Source organism: Octopus bimaculoides, chromosome 9, assembly GCF_046866305.1.
Source record: "Octopus bimaculoides isolate indiv1 chromosome 9, ASM4686630v1, whole genome shotgun sequence".
Taxonomy (NCBI): Eukaryota; Metazoa; Mollusca; class Cephalopoda; order Octopoda; family Octopodidae; genus Octopus; species Octopus bimaculoides.
In genome coordinates, this window is record NC_142936.1 from 5,166,510 (window position 1) to 5,184,009 (window position 17,500).

General features: G+C 36.9%; 1 protein-coding gene across 6 annotated transcripts in view; it reads right to left on the bottom strand.

Moving 5' to 3' along the window:
- LOC106880637 (transmembrane protein 198) overlaps window positions 1-17,500 on the bottom strand; it is a 140,612-nt gene that overhangs the window by 118,243 nt on the left and 4,869 nt on the right. The window contains exon 1 of one of the 6 annotated variants that reach the window (XM_052970384.2): window positions 5,251-5,269. The exons of 4 other annotated variants lie outside the window; for them this stretch is intronic. The gene's annotated coding sequence lies outside the window, so the exon portion shown is untranslated. Of the gene's footprint in view, window positions 1-5,250; window positions 5,270-17,500 lie in introns of those variants that run through there. One more of the 6 variants, XM_052970388.2, reaches the window with a different exon arrangement.

The window sequence follows — 17,500 nt, forward strand, 5'->3', positions numbered from 1 at the left end:
CTCAGTGACTCGTACTTCTGCTTTGAGAAGTCATGGTTTGAGAAGACCCGCATGACAGACACTCCCTCTCTGTCTCTGTTAGTTAGTCCTTCCTTCCTCTCTCTCTCTTAGTGACTTGTTTAAAAGATATGCCAAAAAGATAGGGTATTTGAAATATTTTGTACCGACTTCCTCTCTCTCTTAGTGACTCGATAAATTCATTGTCATGCTTTGAGAATAGTCTCTTTCTCTTCGTTAGTGTAGAATTGTTGCTAACCTGGTTCCACTTTTTGACAGGTAAAATTTTTGACCCGAACAAGAGCAGTCCCATAGTTCTTGAGTTAGCCAGCTGAAATGTTTGGCGGTAAGTTTGAATTTTTTTTATCCAAAACATCTGTTTGCACTATTATACTTTTGGTGTGTTCTGAAAACAAAAATATGATCTATATAATCTATATTTCTTATTTCAGAAGTAGCTAATTAATCTTAAATTAATTTAACTACGGTTATTTTTCCGTTTTGTTGACATTGACTTACAATTTACGTAGATGCTTACACGTGTGTTCTTATATAAGAGTAGTCTTTTTCGAAATGAGTGAAATGTCTGTTATAAACTATATTTTGAGAAATTGTTTTTCGAAAAGAAACTTCGATGGAAAACAATTAATTATAAACAATGGGAGACCAACACCGAATTTACCTAATTTGCGAAGCTACAACAAGAAATTCACGAGACAATTTCAGGCTAATTTGTATGAAAAGAAAAAATGGTTAACTGGAAGTGCTACACTTCATAAATTATTCTGTTGGCCTTATTTACTTTTTTTGCTTAGAATAGAATGTTCGGAATGATAAAGGCTTTGATGATTTAAATAATTTACATATGGCTATGCTAAAGCATGAGCGTTCTCAAAGGCATATAAAATCTTTGATAGATCTTAAAATATTCGGGAATGTTTGCATAGACTTACAATTAGATGCATGTAAAAATCAAAGCATACAACATCATAAGGAAAAAGTTAGACGAAACAGATCCATTCTGCAACGATTGTTGTTATTTTTTTAGGCCTCCAGGAATTATCGTTTCGGGGTCATTTTGAATCTGAAGGCTCTAATAATCGTGGAAATTATAAAGAACTCGTATATTTAATCAGTAAATATGACAAAAAATGGAAAGTAATCTAGATACAGCTTCTGTCTTCACCGGTCTGTCAAACAGAATTCAAAATGACTTGATCGATGCAATTCATAAAGTTATGTTGAATGAGATGCAAAAGGAAATTGAGCAAGCTAAGTTTGGGTACTATTCAAGAAGAATGGTCCCTGTTGTATTTGCGCTTGCACATCATAGATTCATCTATTTCTATGATGTGCCCAAGTTCACCAATTTGGTAGGGGTTACGCAAAAGATAATTACTTGTAATGTCCCTCATGTACTGATACCATTGAACAACAGTAGATTTTGAAAGACCGGTCATCTCAGACGATATATGTACGGCTGTATTATGGAGCCATAAATACGTGACAAGAATGAAGTCCTGTAGACATAATTTGGAATTTTCCAGAAACGAAGACTTTTTAATGGACTCTTTACCAAAAACAGGTAGTGTATAATTTATTTACTTTGTTTTAAAAAAATTATTTACTTTTTGAAAAGAAATTATTGACTTTGTTGAGAAAAAACCCTCATACATGTTTTGAGCATGCGCACGTGATTTTTATGCGCGCATCTATTAATTTGCATACGTGCACTCGCGCTTGGTAGTCCTAGGATCGACTAGTCACGACTAGCTAGCGCGGATGCGCGAGTGCGCACACTCTTCTTGAACAGTACCCTAAGTTTGTTTCTATTCGTTGTATATATGTATGTGTATATATATATATATATATATATTTGTATATATGTATATATTTGTGTGCATAAATGTATGTATGCATATATATATACATACACACACACACATATATATACATATATTGGCGTATGTGTGAATATGTATCTGTATGCATGTGCGTATGCTGGTATTCATGCATGCATACATGTGTATATGCACGTACTTATGTAACTGTGTATGTCAGTGTGTGGGTAAATATATGTAACTACGACTATATGTGTGTGTATGAGTGCATTTTTATATATGTGTAACCGTGTGTGTGTGTGTGTGTGTGTGTGTGTGTGTGAGTGAGTGTGTGTGTATATGCGTGTGTGTGTGTGTGTGTGTGTGTATGGATGGCGATTAACTTCGCGTAGAAGTGAGCAGAGAATCTGAGGCATTACTCTGGTATAGCTATTGAATGGAAGTCATTGTGGTATGCAAGGAATGTGAGTCTTGTACGTCTAAACCATAGCAACAGACTTTGTAACTATTCTTTTTGCTTAAATTAACCGAATTTTCGTAGAAACCAAAGTCTAAATGTCTTTTGACGGAACATTCTCGAAGCAATCACAATTATTGTAGATTCAAAGTGATTTTTACGGGATCCCTTCTCATTTGAAATCGAGCCCTTTTCCTAAGGGACGCAGAGATCTTGTGTCGGAACGCGTCGGAATGCGTTGGAATGTGTCGTTGCAGTCTCACACAGCAGACCGAAAACTTTATTCCTTCTCAGGCCTATGTCTGTTAAACTGTGCTGATAATGGTGGCGCCTCTATCATCACCATAAACGCTAAAAATAGCAATAGAATCTCAAATAATGGAATGGAATGACGCATTGGAAAACGTAATCCTGGATATTTAAAACGATTGACTGACCACGGTTGGAGCGGTTTTCGTAATGCAGGCATGACTGTGTGATTAGAAATTTTGTATAGCTGCCACATGGTTTCAGGTTTAGTTCTAGTGCATGACACCTTGGGCAAGTGTCTTCCACTATGACCTCGAATCGACAAGTGCCGTGTGATTGAATTTGGTAGACGGAAACTGTGTGGAAGCTTGTCATGTATATATATATATATATATATATATACACACACATGTGTGTGTGTTTTGATATCCTATTATCATTTTGTTTTTACTTATTTCAGTCAATAGACAATGGCCCCACCCTGAAGAAGTTTCAGAAAACACCAGTCAAACTAAAGTCTGTAAATAGCGTTCGATTATTTTTGTCAATTATTTGTAAACATTATCTTTTACTTGTTTCAGTCATTTCGCAGCGGCCATGCCGAGGCACCGCTTTGGAAACATTAACTATTTTTTTTCTGACGTCTTTCGCAGTCTACTTGATTCTTTTTTTTTTTTATATCTTTCTAGATATAAGACTGGAAAACTCCTGATGTATTTAAGTCTCTCTCTCTCTCTCTCTCTCTCTCTCTCTCTCTCTCTCTCTCTCTCTCTCTCTCTGTCTCTGTCTCTCTCTGTCTCTCTGACTCTGTCTCTCAGTCTCTGTCTCTCTGTCTCTGTCTCTGTCTCTCACTCCCTCTCTGTCTGTCTGTCTGTCTGTCTGTCTGTCTGTCTGTCTGTCTCTCTCTGTCTCTCTCTCTCTCTCCTCTCTTCCCGCCCTCTCTCATACAAATATACACATATTATTTGATTTCCTGTCAGAAGAATTTCTAATAGGAGTTATCTTATATGTTTCTCCACCATGCAGAATTTTGTAATTCCTATTAGGAAATGAAACATGTGTAATTGTGAACAAATAATACCAAATACCATTGCCACTATTTCTCAGGTGTGGTGTTGGCAGTTCTACATACTTCCTCATGGAACTTCTCCGCACTCACATCATTGTCTCCCTCGGTTGAACTATAGACTGTGATGACTGTCAGCCTGGGCTTTCCTTCGAAGGCAACCCTCAACACTTGCAGGGAGATAGGTATGATTTCCCTAACTAACAGATTGACTCTTGCACTGCACACAAAACTCATTCCTCATACTGCAGCACCAGCCGTATTCCTCACTGCTGGTGTAGTGATGAGCTGGGTCTTCTTTCCAATCACCACTCTCTTCCCGGACTCATCGTGTAGAATCCGGTGTTCTTTGATCGCAAGTATCTGCATAACACTCTCCTCAAACCGATGACCCAACTCCTCTCTCTTCTCCAGCGTACGAACAGCTCTCACATTCAGAGTGCTAATTTGTGTGTTTCTTCTGCAAGACAAAAATGTGTATATTTGTCTCAGAGACAGCTGATCCATCATCTTCTGGTGCTCCCTGTGGATCTAAACCGGCAAAGCCAGGCTGCTCCTTGACAGTGTAGTTAGGGGCTCTAACCCTAGTGCTGTTAAGTATACTCTCCATGGCAGCGATGATGAGGGCCAAGAACTCGTCCATGGTTCTCTGGAATTTTACCCCCCCCCCCACACACACACAAATAAATGACAAAGGAACAAGGATTATGCAACCCGTGGAGCAGAGTCCCCATCTCCGCGAGATACCCCCTCATCTGCCGTGTCTATGTACCATGTAGTCGACCAACACGTGTTTTGCCGCTTACCCAACTCTCAAAGACCACAAATCAGCCCACCCGATGAGGAAAGCTCTTACGGTTTAGGCGTTTATTCTTCATACAAAAACAAAGGATCCTGCCGAGAGTCACTTTGGTATTTTGATGTTATATTTTATTTTGTCTCGGTGTTTGAGTTGGTTTTGACAGTAAGCTTATTTCCTCATACACGTCACGTAAAACACTCACATAGCTGCACCAACCAGTTGTCCACAGTATCTCTGTAGGTATCTGTTGGTGAACACTCTTCTGGTGTCTGTATGTATATCTGTGTGTGGTGTATGTGTGTCTGTGTATATATGTATGTGTGTGTGTATGTATGTATATGTATATGTATATATATATATATATATATATATATATATATATATATATATATATATATATATATATATATATATTTACGTTTGTCGTAATTTGAATTTAATATATATATATATATATATATGTACTTGTTTTTGTGTGTGCATGTGTGTATACGTGTGTGTGTGTATATAATATGTGTGAGTGGGTGTGTATGTATATGTGTGTATATATATATATATGTGTGTATATATATATATATGTATATATATATATATATATATATATATATATATATATATATACATATATATGAATTTATAATAGTTTTAATTTTAAATTTAGTATTTATACGACTGATGATGATGATGATGATGATGATGATGCTACTGCTGCTGCTGCTGCTGCTGCTGATGATGATGATGATGATGATGATGACGACGAAGTGATAACGAGGCTGGCGGTGACCTCGACAATGACGTCGGCAATGTTTGAGATGAAATGTCATAGAAGATAATTTACCTCTTGGAAATGTTAATTTTCATAATCCTTCTGGTTTGTGGTAGAGGTGATAGTGGTGGTGGTGTACGTGGTAGTGTACGTGGTGGTGGTGATGGTCGTGGGGTTAATGGTGATGGTGGTGGCAGAAATGCTGGAACAAACGACAACTCCAGTGCATTGCATCATTTGGTTATGCCGCTCACTCTGCTATAAATAGCAGCTAAATCTCCCTCCACTCCGCTCTTAAACCCCATCCTTCTTTCCTTGAAAACAATGAAAGGACACATTAAAAAAACATAGTACTGGATATATATATAGCGCGAACAAACATAAATAAATAATGTTTGTCACGGTTGGAATGCTTTTGATCGCAGTCCTGCTCGATAATGACCTGGTTTCAAAGTGTGAAGTTTATTACATAATCTAGTAATATGCTTTGTAGGGAAGGCGGCGGACTGGCGGAACCGTTAGCACGCCAGACAAAAGGGATTACTTTGTTTTCTGTCTGTCTTTACGTTTTGTGTTCAAATTACACCGAGGTCGATTTTGCTTTTTATACTTTCGAGGGTCGATAAAATAAGTACTTGTTGAGCACTGGAGTAGATATAATAAACTAACATCATCATCGTCAGCCACATCATCAACAACAACAGTAACAACAACATAGTTTTTTTTAATGCAAGCTGTGTCAATTCCAGCATAAACATCTTCAGACGTTTTATTCCTCCGCATCCAATGTCCGAAGTCCACTTTTTAGTGTTTATTGTCTCAAGTCGACTTCTTGCTCCCCCCCACCCGCTTCATTAACGATCATCATCATCATCATAAGCGGCCGAAAGTCTTTAACACATGAAGTAAAGGCTATAAGAGACATTGTCCACTTACATTGCATTATATATTGTTTATTGTCCTTTTATACCCACCTCAGCCGCCATTGTCAATGGTACTCCTTTTAAAGTCCAGTAGGCATTGTGTGCATGTTTACTAATCCAGTCACCTCTTCTGTCTCTCTCTCTTTCTTTCTTTCTTTCTTTCTTTCTTTCTGTATGTATGTATGTATGTATGTATGTATGTACACATAAACGCACATGTACATACACACACTTATATATATATATATATATATATATATATATATATATATATATATATATATATATACATACATACCTATACACACACAAACGCATACACACACACACACACATGTATATATAAAAGGGTAAAGACCCCCTTCGGTCATGAATGACCATGGGATTGCACATAGAATGTTCCTCTCCGAGGAAAATGTTCGGGCAAGGTTGTTTATGGACGACCAGCAAGTCGCCCATGCATACCAGCCTCCCTTCTCTATGCCTCTGGAGAAGGCAAAGGCTGATACAGCTTGGCACTAGTGACGTCGCAACTCATTTCTACAGCTGAGTGAACTGGAGTAACGTGAAATAAAACGTCTTGCTCAAGAACACAACACACAGCCCGGTCCGGGAATCGAACTCACTACCTCATGATTGTAAACCCGATGCTCTAACTACTGAGTCATACACCTATCGCTAGCCACTAAACCTTATTTTTATTTTCTCTCTCTGTTTATTTCTGTGTTCCTTTCTGATGAAGAGCGTAAGCTCGAAACATAAAAGACTTTCTCACTTCCCGAGCGTTAAACTAATACATCTGTTTGTTATTTATACACACCCATCTTCGTCTTTTGTTTGTTTCTTTTTGTAAATTCCAACTATATATATAAAAAGGAATGTTAACATCTGAAAACAGTATTGGTTCCAGGTCTGCATGATAAAAGCGGCTGAGCTGGCGATAAACAAGAGCAATAACAACAGCGGTGTTGAAAACACCGCCAACAAATACCAACAACGTTTATTGCAGTTTCGGCAGTTTCTAAAAAAGTTAACTTGCAATTTTCGTCGTTACACGTGCTGGTCAGGATGCTGTCGTCAAGCAAAGGTAAATGGAAAATGTCAACGAGTCGTACAGCTTTCGTTTCGTTTGGTCTTTGTTGTTCGTTATTGTTGATTATATGTTTGTTTGTCCAATTTTCCTGAGTTTTTTTCTCTTCTACCACTCTTACTGAGGAGTATTTTTTATCTAAAAAAATTTTTTTATCGTTGTTGTTATTCTCATCATCATCATCATCATCATCATTATTATTATTATTATTATTATTATTATTATTATTATTATTATTATTATTATCATTATTATTATTATTATTATTATTATTATTATTATTATTATTATTATTATTATTATTATTATCATCATCATCATTATTATTATTATTATTATTATTATTATTATTATTATTATTATTATCATTATTATTATTATTATTATTATTATTATCATTATTATTATCATTATTATTATTATTATTATTATTATTATTATTATTATTATTATTATTATTATTATTATCATCATAATCATTATTATTATTATTATTATTATTATTATTATTATTATTATTATCATCATCATCATTATTATTATTATTATTATTATTATTATTATTATTATTATTATTATTATTATTATCATTATTATTATTATTATTATTATTATTATCATTATTATTATCATTATTATTATTATTATTATTATTATTATTATTATTATCATTATTATTATCATTATTATTATTATTATTATTATTATTATTATTATTATTATTATTATTATTATTATTATTATTATTATTATTATTATTATCATCATCATCATTATTATTATTATTATTATTATTATTATTATTATTATTATTATTATTATTATTATTATTATTACCCTGTTTACTCAACCTAGACAGACGGAACCTTTCAAATATGACATTTGCTTGCTGGCTTGCTTACTGAATGTCACACATCGATTGACTGATCTCTCTCTTACACAAACACTATACACAAACGCATACACACCAACATACATACTCACAGAAATGCGTCCAACGCAAACGGACGCACTTACAGGTGCACATACGCACGCACTTGCATAAGGAAAAAAGAAAAAGTAAAAAAAAACTGAATGGAAGCAAAATAAAAAATAGAGAAAAGAAATGAAATAAGTAAACAATAATAGCGTGGGAGGGTGAAAGAGAGAAGAGATAAAAAAGAGAAAGAATAAAAAAAGAGAAGCAGAGAAAATTAAGCAAAAGACTAAAAAACAAAAACGCAATAACGATTAAAGAAATGAAATAGGTGCACGCGCACGTGCACATGCATATACACACACGGGCACATGCGCACGCACGCATACATACGTTAACACTTATTTTATCGATCAAGAGAGGATGAAAGGTAAAATCAACCCTGGCAGAATTTGAACTCAGAGTGTAAAGACGGACGAATTACCGCTAAGCATTTTGCCCGGTGTGCTAACGATTCTCCCAGCGCTCACCACTTTCTTCTTAATAATGATAATAATAATAATAATAATAATAATAATAATAATAATAATAATGTGTACAGTACGTTTCTCTGCCCTAGGTGTCAGGAAGACACTCGGCAAGAAATGGAAACAATTGACAGAAGATGCTTATGAAAATGATAATGATAATAATAAACCTCGGTAGGATTTGAACTTAGAATGTAAACAGCTGAGCGTTTTGTCCAAGGCGTTAACGACTCTGTCAGCTTGCAGAATAACAACAAGAATAGAAACAAGGACAACAACAAAAAACAACAACAGATGTATCCAAAAGGCATGTTCCATAAGGAAACATAAGCCAAAAAAAAAAAAAAGTATAACTCGAATTACACAACAGAAATAACCAACACGATAAAAACCAGAGACATATATACGCCCAAACGAAACGAAACTGAAACAAAACTCAGCATCTAACGACTAAATAAGGAAATAAGAAAACAAAACAATATAGATAACGTGAAAGTATAGGAAAACAAAAGAAAATTGGCAGACATTTGATTCCAGCATAAACTAGAAAACAAACAGTTACATATCAGGATCGGCCAAACAGCGGTTCGCGAGTTACACGCAGTTCTTTGACATTATATGTGTCTGGCATTATATACGTTGGCTGAGCTTATTTTTTCGTCATGGCTAATATCTACTATTTTTTATCTTCTACTTGTTTCAGTCATTTGACTGCGGCCATGCTGGGGCAACGGCTTGAAGGGCGTTTGTCGAACAAATTCACTTCCAGTACTTAGTATTTTTATAATTCTTGGCACTTATTCTATCAGTCTCTTTTGCCGAACCGCTAATTTACGGGGACAAACACAAACGGAGTGGCTGTGTGGTAAGTAGCTTGCTCACCAACCACACGGTTCCGGGTTCAGTCCCACTGCGTGGCACCTTGGGCAAGTGTCTTCTACTATAGCCTCGGGCCGACCAAAGCCTTGTGAGGGGATTTGGTAGACGGAAACTGAAAGAAGCTCGTCGTATATATATATATATATATATATATATATATATATATATAAAAACAAAAGTAAATGAGCATATGCATATATACGTACAGGTATGTGCATACCGACATCCACCTGTATGTATAGGTGCATATCTGGGTACAGGACATTGCAAACAAACGTAGACGAGAACACACGAGCCACATAGAGAACATTCTACTTCATCAGCTACCCACGTTTTAACACCGGCGTTTCGACGAGCTTCGGGCAGGACGCAACGTTAAAACGGCTCGTCCCATGGATCGCAGATTAAATCTGTATACGCAAATTAAATCTAGCCATGGAGGAATGTAGTGGCGGACAAAAAACAAGACAGGAAAACAAACAGAAAAGGCTTTACGGCCAGACGAGAAAAATTATGTGTGTATGAACGCGATGAGGCACGGAACCGAGAGAGACAAAGTGGTGGCGTGCGTTACTTGGCGAAAGCCAAGGAAGGAAAGGATTATTGACCGGAAGCATGTGACCATGCCGGTGTAAAGGGAAGAGAGAGAGTGGTAGAGGGAGAAAGATATATATATATATATATATATATATATATATATATGTATGTGTGTGTGTGTGTGTGTGTGTGTGTGTGTGTGTGTGTGTGTGTGTGTGTGTTCGTGTCTATGTTTGTCCCTCCAACATCGCTTGACAACCGATGCTGGTGTGTTTACGTCCCCGCAACTTAGCGGTTCGGCAAAAGAGAGTCCGATAGAATAAGTACTAGGCTTAGTTTCATTTCGAGTTTGCTATCAATGTATCTACCATTTGTTCCGTTTATAAAGTGCGTGCAAATGATTCATTTATAACTGATTCAATTATCACTGATTCGTTTAACACTGTTACTTTGGAACTAAACTCCGTGATAAACGAGGATTGGTATATAATACGTAACTTCTACATTTATGCTTTCCCTGGCTTCATTGTTTTTAATTTCTTTCGTTCCTTCTTAGTTACTCTTGACATGCGTATAATTATGAATAACTTAAAATATTTATTTCACGCTCGACTGATTTCCATAGGAAAGAAACATATATTCGTTTCATTAGTTTATTTTAAGGAAATATTATACACACTGAAACGGGTTATTTACGTAGATCAGGGTCTTCATTTTTTTTTACGAATACATAAAATCTGTGTGTGTGTGTGTGTGTGTGTGTGTGTGTGTGTGTGTGCGTGCGTTTCTGCTCGCACGTGTATGCATATGTGTATGCGAGTGTATATGCGTGTGTGTGTGTGTGTGTGTGTCTGTGTTTGTGTGTGTGCGTGTGTGTGGACGTGTATGTATATGTGAGTGTGATGTACACACACGAAGACGTATATTTATCACAGCATGCTGCACCACAGCCTCTTTTGTTCACTTATCCTCCATGCAGCCAATTCACGCGCGCGCACACTCACTCACACGCATGCACACATGCACACACATATACATGCATACATACGTACATACATAGTTCATACATATATATATATATATATATGTGTATGTACATGTGTGTGCATACATACATTAATACGAATGCATGTATTTCGAACTTTTTGTACTCTCTTCAGTACCAGATACGAAGTGGGACAACTCTCAGCTGACAAGAAGACTTAACTTCTTTATAAGAAAGAAATCAGCAAAAACTATCTACTTACTGTGCGCTTCGGCCACCAGCCCGGAACAAAAAATATATATGTGGCTTGCGAAGAAGCGGTGTAAGATATACAGACTTGAGATCAGTTCATGTATATCTGAGACATATTTGACTTGAAAAAAAAAAAAAAAGAAGCAATTTCACGGAGTTTAACCATGGAAAAAATTCTCGTTTTAAGCAAAAGGTGTAAATATACTAAAGTCAATTACGAGCTCCTTCAACGGACTCGTAGATCGAGTTTTTTGTGGTGCGTTTAATAGAATGTCCGTCAGTCCATGGTAAGTACAAGTCATATACAAATGGATAGTTTTTGTGCCTGTTTTTACATTAGTGCAGAAGAGTTTATTAGACGATATCAATTCTTCGTTATTTGGCTTATTAACATTTTCTGGATAAGTTCACCTTAAAACATTACCATGTTTGACCGCCAGAAAAAGTCTCTTAAAATGTACAAAAGATCATAAGTAATGGTGAAACCAGAGTAACCCCCCCCCCCCAGCTAAATACAGGCGATAAGAAGGCTTGGCCTTAGAAGCGAGAGAGCGACAGAGAGAGAAAAGAAAGAGAGAGAGAGAGAGTGAGAGGAAGAAAAAATAAGAAAGAGAGAGAGAATACGAAACCTTTTTACAACAAAACCATACATTTAAGTAAACTTAACCATAAATACACTTTAAAAATCCATCTAACATCCTTAATCGATGAGTAAAAGTAGCCAAGAGAAAATAACCAGGAAGCACAGACAGGACTGATGAAGGTGAATGATCTGTCTGCACACGTACATACAATTAGCGAGAAAGGTTTAGTGGATTACCTGAGGGCAGCTCAAAGAACACGAGAAAATGGTGACACAAATCTACTTTAATCTAATTTTATTTCGTGTTTGATATAAAAATAAACACGAAAATGTCTGTAAAAAACATTACCTATAATTAACCGATTTCATTTCTATTTCTCATGTAACCTCTAGTAACCTCTTGCGGAGCCCTAGAGTTTTAAGAAACCCCGTTTGGGAAACACTGTGGAAAAGAGTAATATGAAGGAGATTTGGTTGTTACTCTCAGCAGGTCGAGAGACCGCGCAGGAATATTCATTATTGTTGTTTAGCCAATGGCCAGTCTTAATCAGACAAACCATCCAACCCATGCCAGCAAGGAAATCGGATGTTAAATGGCGATGACGATGATGACAGCCAGAACGCCAGCAAGTTTTCATATATGAAAAAGGAGTATATCAAAAAGGGATACAAGGCCTGTGTGTGTTTATGAACCTCAGCATGTTTTTAGACAATCGCTTTTTTCTTCTTCTCCCAATAATCGCTGTTTGAGATATCTAGTAAAAAACCCCAAACAACAAACACAAAAGACTATGCCGTTACAGAGGTCAACAGCCTGTCTATGTGAACGATAACTGTCAAAATAATCGACATCAAGACTATTTACAGAGAATTGATTTGAAACCTAGAGCTTCTTTACTCAGGATATAAATGTGAATTTACAAAGATATAAATTCACTTTTATATCTTTGTTGGTGTACTTAGTTTGCAAATGGTTGCAGGCGCAAGTATGGCCGGGTGGTTAAGAAACTCGCTTTGCGACCACGTGGTATCTGGTTCAACGCGTCACTTTGAGCAAGTGTCTTTTATTACAACCTCGAGCCAACCTCTGTCTTGTGAGAGAATGTGGTAGACGGAAACTGTGGGGAATCCCGTCATGTACATATATATGCGTATGTACATATATATGCGTATGCATATATATATATATATATATATATAGTTCCAATTTACAGAAAACAAAAGACGAAGACAGGTGTAGGAACAACAAGCAGGTGTATTAGTTTAACGCTCGGGAAAAATGGAAAAGTATTTTACGTTTCGAGCCTACGCTCTTCGACAGAAAGGATTAAGAGGGGGGAAAATGAAGAGACAATGAAAAAAAAAAAAGAAAAAAAAAACAGACAGAAAAAAATGTGTCAGGATTAACGGTTCAACATGATGAAATAGCCAGAAGAAAGAGGCTGAATGAATGTGTGTGTGTGTGTGTGTGTGTGTGTGTGTGTGTGTGTGTATCTTTTTACTAGTTTCAATCATTAGATCTTTTACCGAACCGTTAAATTTCGAGGTCGAAAACAAACCTACACCAGTTGTCAAGTCGTGGTGGGGGACAAACACAGACGCAAAGACACACACACACTCACACACACACACACACACACACACACACACACACACACACACACACACACACACACACACACTCATACACAATATATGTATGTATATACATAATCCTGAATATCTTCACGTATATATCATATAAGCACACTGTCTCTACCTACACATTGTATACTTACACACACACAGACATAAATCCTTCGCAGTTCCTTTGACCAAAAAGCAACAATCCTACCACCTCCTTCACCCTCAGCGAGTAGCGTCAACTTTAACTGCACAGCTGCAATCAAAGCAACCACGAGAGCAGCAATGACAGAAACTGCAGCAGTAGCAGCAGCAGTAGTAATAGAAGCCACAATACATAACCAAGTGTTCGATAAGAACTGACCGAAGCCACGCAAGAATCGCCCAGCCAACTAGCCATCCAACTGGCCAATCAAATAATCAGCGTATGAGACACCCTACGGGGGTTCAGCGAGTGGCTAGAAATAGCAGCCAAAACTATCTGCAATCACATTCTATTGTTTTAAGGAAAATGAAAATCATTATTGTTCGATGTAGTTCGGGATGAAAAGAAACGAAAACAGGAAAACATGGCTGGAATGCATTTTCATCACGAGTCTACTCAGACAGGGTTAACCTGGGGGGCTAAACAACAACAGCATGAACATCAGCAACAACAACAACAACAGCATCATAGCAGCAGCAATAACAGCGGCAGCAGCAGCAGCGAAATTTAGAAAATATAACCCCCCCCCCACAAAAAAAAAGAAGTTACTGATAAAGAGCGCGAGTGAGAGATTTTAAGCGGTCACTGGAATTCCTAGAAATAGCTGCTTTGCCTAGATTAAATCTCATAAAAACGGAAGGACTTAGATTATATAGTCCTGGAGACCTAAATCTGAAATGTCTCTCCCAAGGATAGACAGACCATTGGTCTAGAAACCACTACTACTACTACTACTACTACTACTACTACTGCTGCTGCTGCTGCTGCTGCTGCCGCTGCTGCCGCTGCTGCCGCTGCTGCCGCTACCAAAACTTCACTCCTAAGGTATTTTACACTGAACCCTAAATCATGGCCCCTCTTTCACCAAACTATATTTCGTTAGCTACACGTTTTCAATTGTTTAAATTACAGAAATCTAAAAAAAAAAAAAAAAAAATAACAAACAAATAAAATGTAAAGAAAATGAAAACAGATAAAGTTTGGGCGTTTGTGCTTATTCCGAAACGTCTCCCCAGCTCTTTTTTTAACATTTTGTTATGAGCATTTTTTATTATTTTTCTTGAACGCTAGGACTCATAAAGCCGGTTTTATCGACCAACATATACCGATTTGCCTTTTTAAAAATCTTTTCAGCTAATTCTTAGCATTCTTCCATGTAGAGCTATTTTTTGATGTTCATAAGCCCGGATGCTATACATAAGAAATGGGCCCCTACCCCAATCGGAAAATGATGAAATCGGCTCCTCACTCCTAGAGTTTATAAACCTTTAAGCCTGTGGGGCCCTAGTGCTGCTTTACCAATAGCACCTAATGGAGGCACGTGGCTTTGTGGTTAGAGTGTCGAACTCATGTGGTTTCGATTCCTGGATTGGGCGACGCGTTGTGTTCTTGAGCAAAACCCTTCATTTCACGTTGCTCTAGTCTACTCTGCTGGCAAAAGTGAGCAACCCTGCGACAGACTGGCATCCCATCCAGGTGGGGAATACATACACCATGAAACCGGGAAACCGGCCCTTATGAGTCAGCATGACTCGAAAAGGTAACCTTTACTTTTACTTTACCGTAATAGCACCTACCTTTAAACGGCACTGCTTCCATAGAACCAAAATTGGAAAGATTCAGTTTCTTTCCGATAGTTTTCTTTTTCAGAATCCAGCAGAATCGTCAGCACGTCGGACAAAATACTTGAAAGAATTTCTTCCGGCTGCTCTGAATTCAAATCCTGCAGAGATTAACTTTGCATTTCATCCTATCGGTGTGAATAAAGCAAAGAACCAGTAAAGTACTGGGTCGATATAATCGCCAGGTCCCCTCCCCTCAAAATTGCTTGCGTTGAGCCTTATGACAACTGGTTTTCTGTTCAGTGGAAATGTTGCAGCTCCAGCAGCGACGGTGGAGTTTGGTGGATCTAGATTTCTCTATCTTTGCGCGTCATCAGTAGCAAGAATAGACTATGTACGTACACACACATAAACACGTGTGTGTGTGTGTATATATATATATATATATATATATATATATATATATATATATATATATATATATATATATATATGTATGTATGTATGTATGTAATTGAATTGAACAAATTTAGATTAGCTAATTTTAAAATATCGAGTTATGTTGTGCTGAAGAGTCCAGAAAGAGGACGAAAAAATGCTATCCACGGCTACCAGAGACTTTAAAGACATTATCTTATGAAAAAATGAAATAATTATATGGAAATGCATGTATTCGCTTTTGTAATAAAAGTAAATGTAATAAAAGTAAACATAGAAGCGATTCTCTCCCCTAAAGTAGCACGCTCTCCTCTTACGTAGCAATTTCCTGTAATTCCATCAAGTATGTGTGTGTGTGTGTGTGTATGTATATATGCATATGTATATATGTATATATACACACATACATAAGTACATATATACATACATACACATATACTTACACATACACGCACATATATTACTCAGGATGAAAGAGACACTAGCTTTGTTTAGCCGAAAGTTCTAATATCCTTTATAGATGTAAGTGCTCTAATAACCTACTAAATTCTAGATCTGAAGTTTTTATTAAATAAAGTTATGGATTTGTTTGTTCTCATTGCATTGGAAAACAGCAACCTCTCCGGATTAAACATGCAGTCTCACAAACTTTGACCCCCTTCACGTTAAATTAATTTACATCAACCATACAAATTGTGATATTCAAAGGAGACGAAGGGACGTAACTCGTTATTTTTGTTTCACTTTTTTCTTTGACCTTCATTTGGATCTCTCTGTGATTTTTTTCTTTCAAATATCAGCGTCCTTTCTCTTTGTATATTTGAGCCTGAAAGATTGCTTGGAGACGCACAACACGCTATACAAGCTTATCCTACCATCGTGTTTTCATAGCATGAAACTAACAGTAAGTCGAATAAAGCATACATACAAACATACACACACACACACACACACACACACACACACACACACACACACACACACACACACACACACACACACATATATATATATATATATATATATATATTCATCTATTCTTCTCTTCTTTTACTTGTTTCAGTCATTTTACTGCGGCCATACTGGAGTACCACTCTGAAGTGTTTTAGTCGAATAAATCGCCCCCCCCCCCCGGACTAATACTTTATAGGCCTAGTACTTATTCTATCAGTTTCTTTTGCCGAACCGCTACGTTACGGGGGCATAAACACGTTTCGAGCCTACGCTCTTCAACAGAAAGAAATAAGAGAAAATAAACAGAGAATGAAAAAAACTTGTAGATTTCAGCGGTCCAGCATGGCGATATGTATGTATGTATGTATGTATGTATGTATGTATGTATGTATGTATGTATGTATATGTGCGTGGTGTGTCGTGTGTGATCGCTTTTGTGTCAGTGTTTGTCCTCAATGCCAGTTGACAGCCGGTTTTGGTGCGTTTACGTCCCCGTAACTTATCGGTTCACCAACGGAAACCGATAGATTAAATACCAGGCTTTAAAAAAATTAGAATAAGTGCTGGGTCGATTTATTCGACTAAAAATACTTCAAAGCGGTGTCCCATCATGGTCGCAGTCAAAGCGGTGCCCCAGCGTGGCTGCAGTCGAAGCGGTGCCCCAGCATGGCCGCTGACTGTAACAAGTAAAAAATAAATAAAAAAAACACAGCATATACATACATTAATTTGTTGTCTGCTATTCTAATATTTTTTCGTGATTCTGTAAAATGTGGGAAGAAAACTTGTGAGAAAATCTCTAAATGAACAAATGACACTAAGCTTCGTAGCTCCATGAGGTTCAGAGA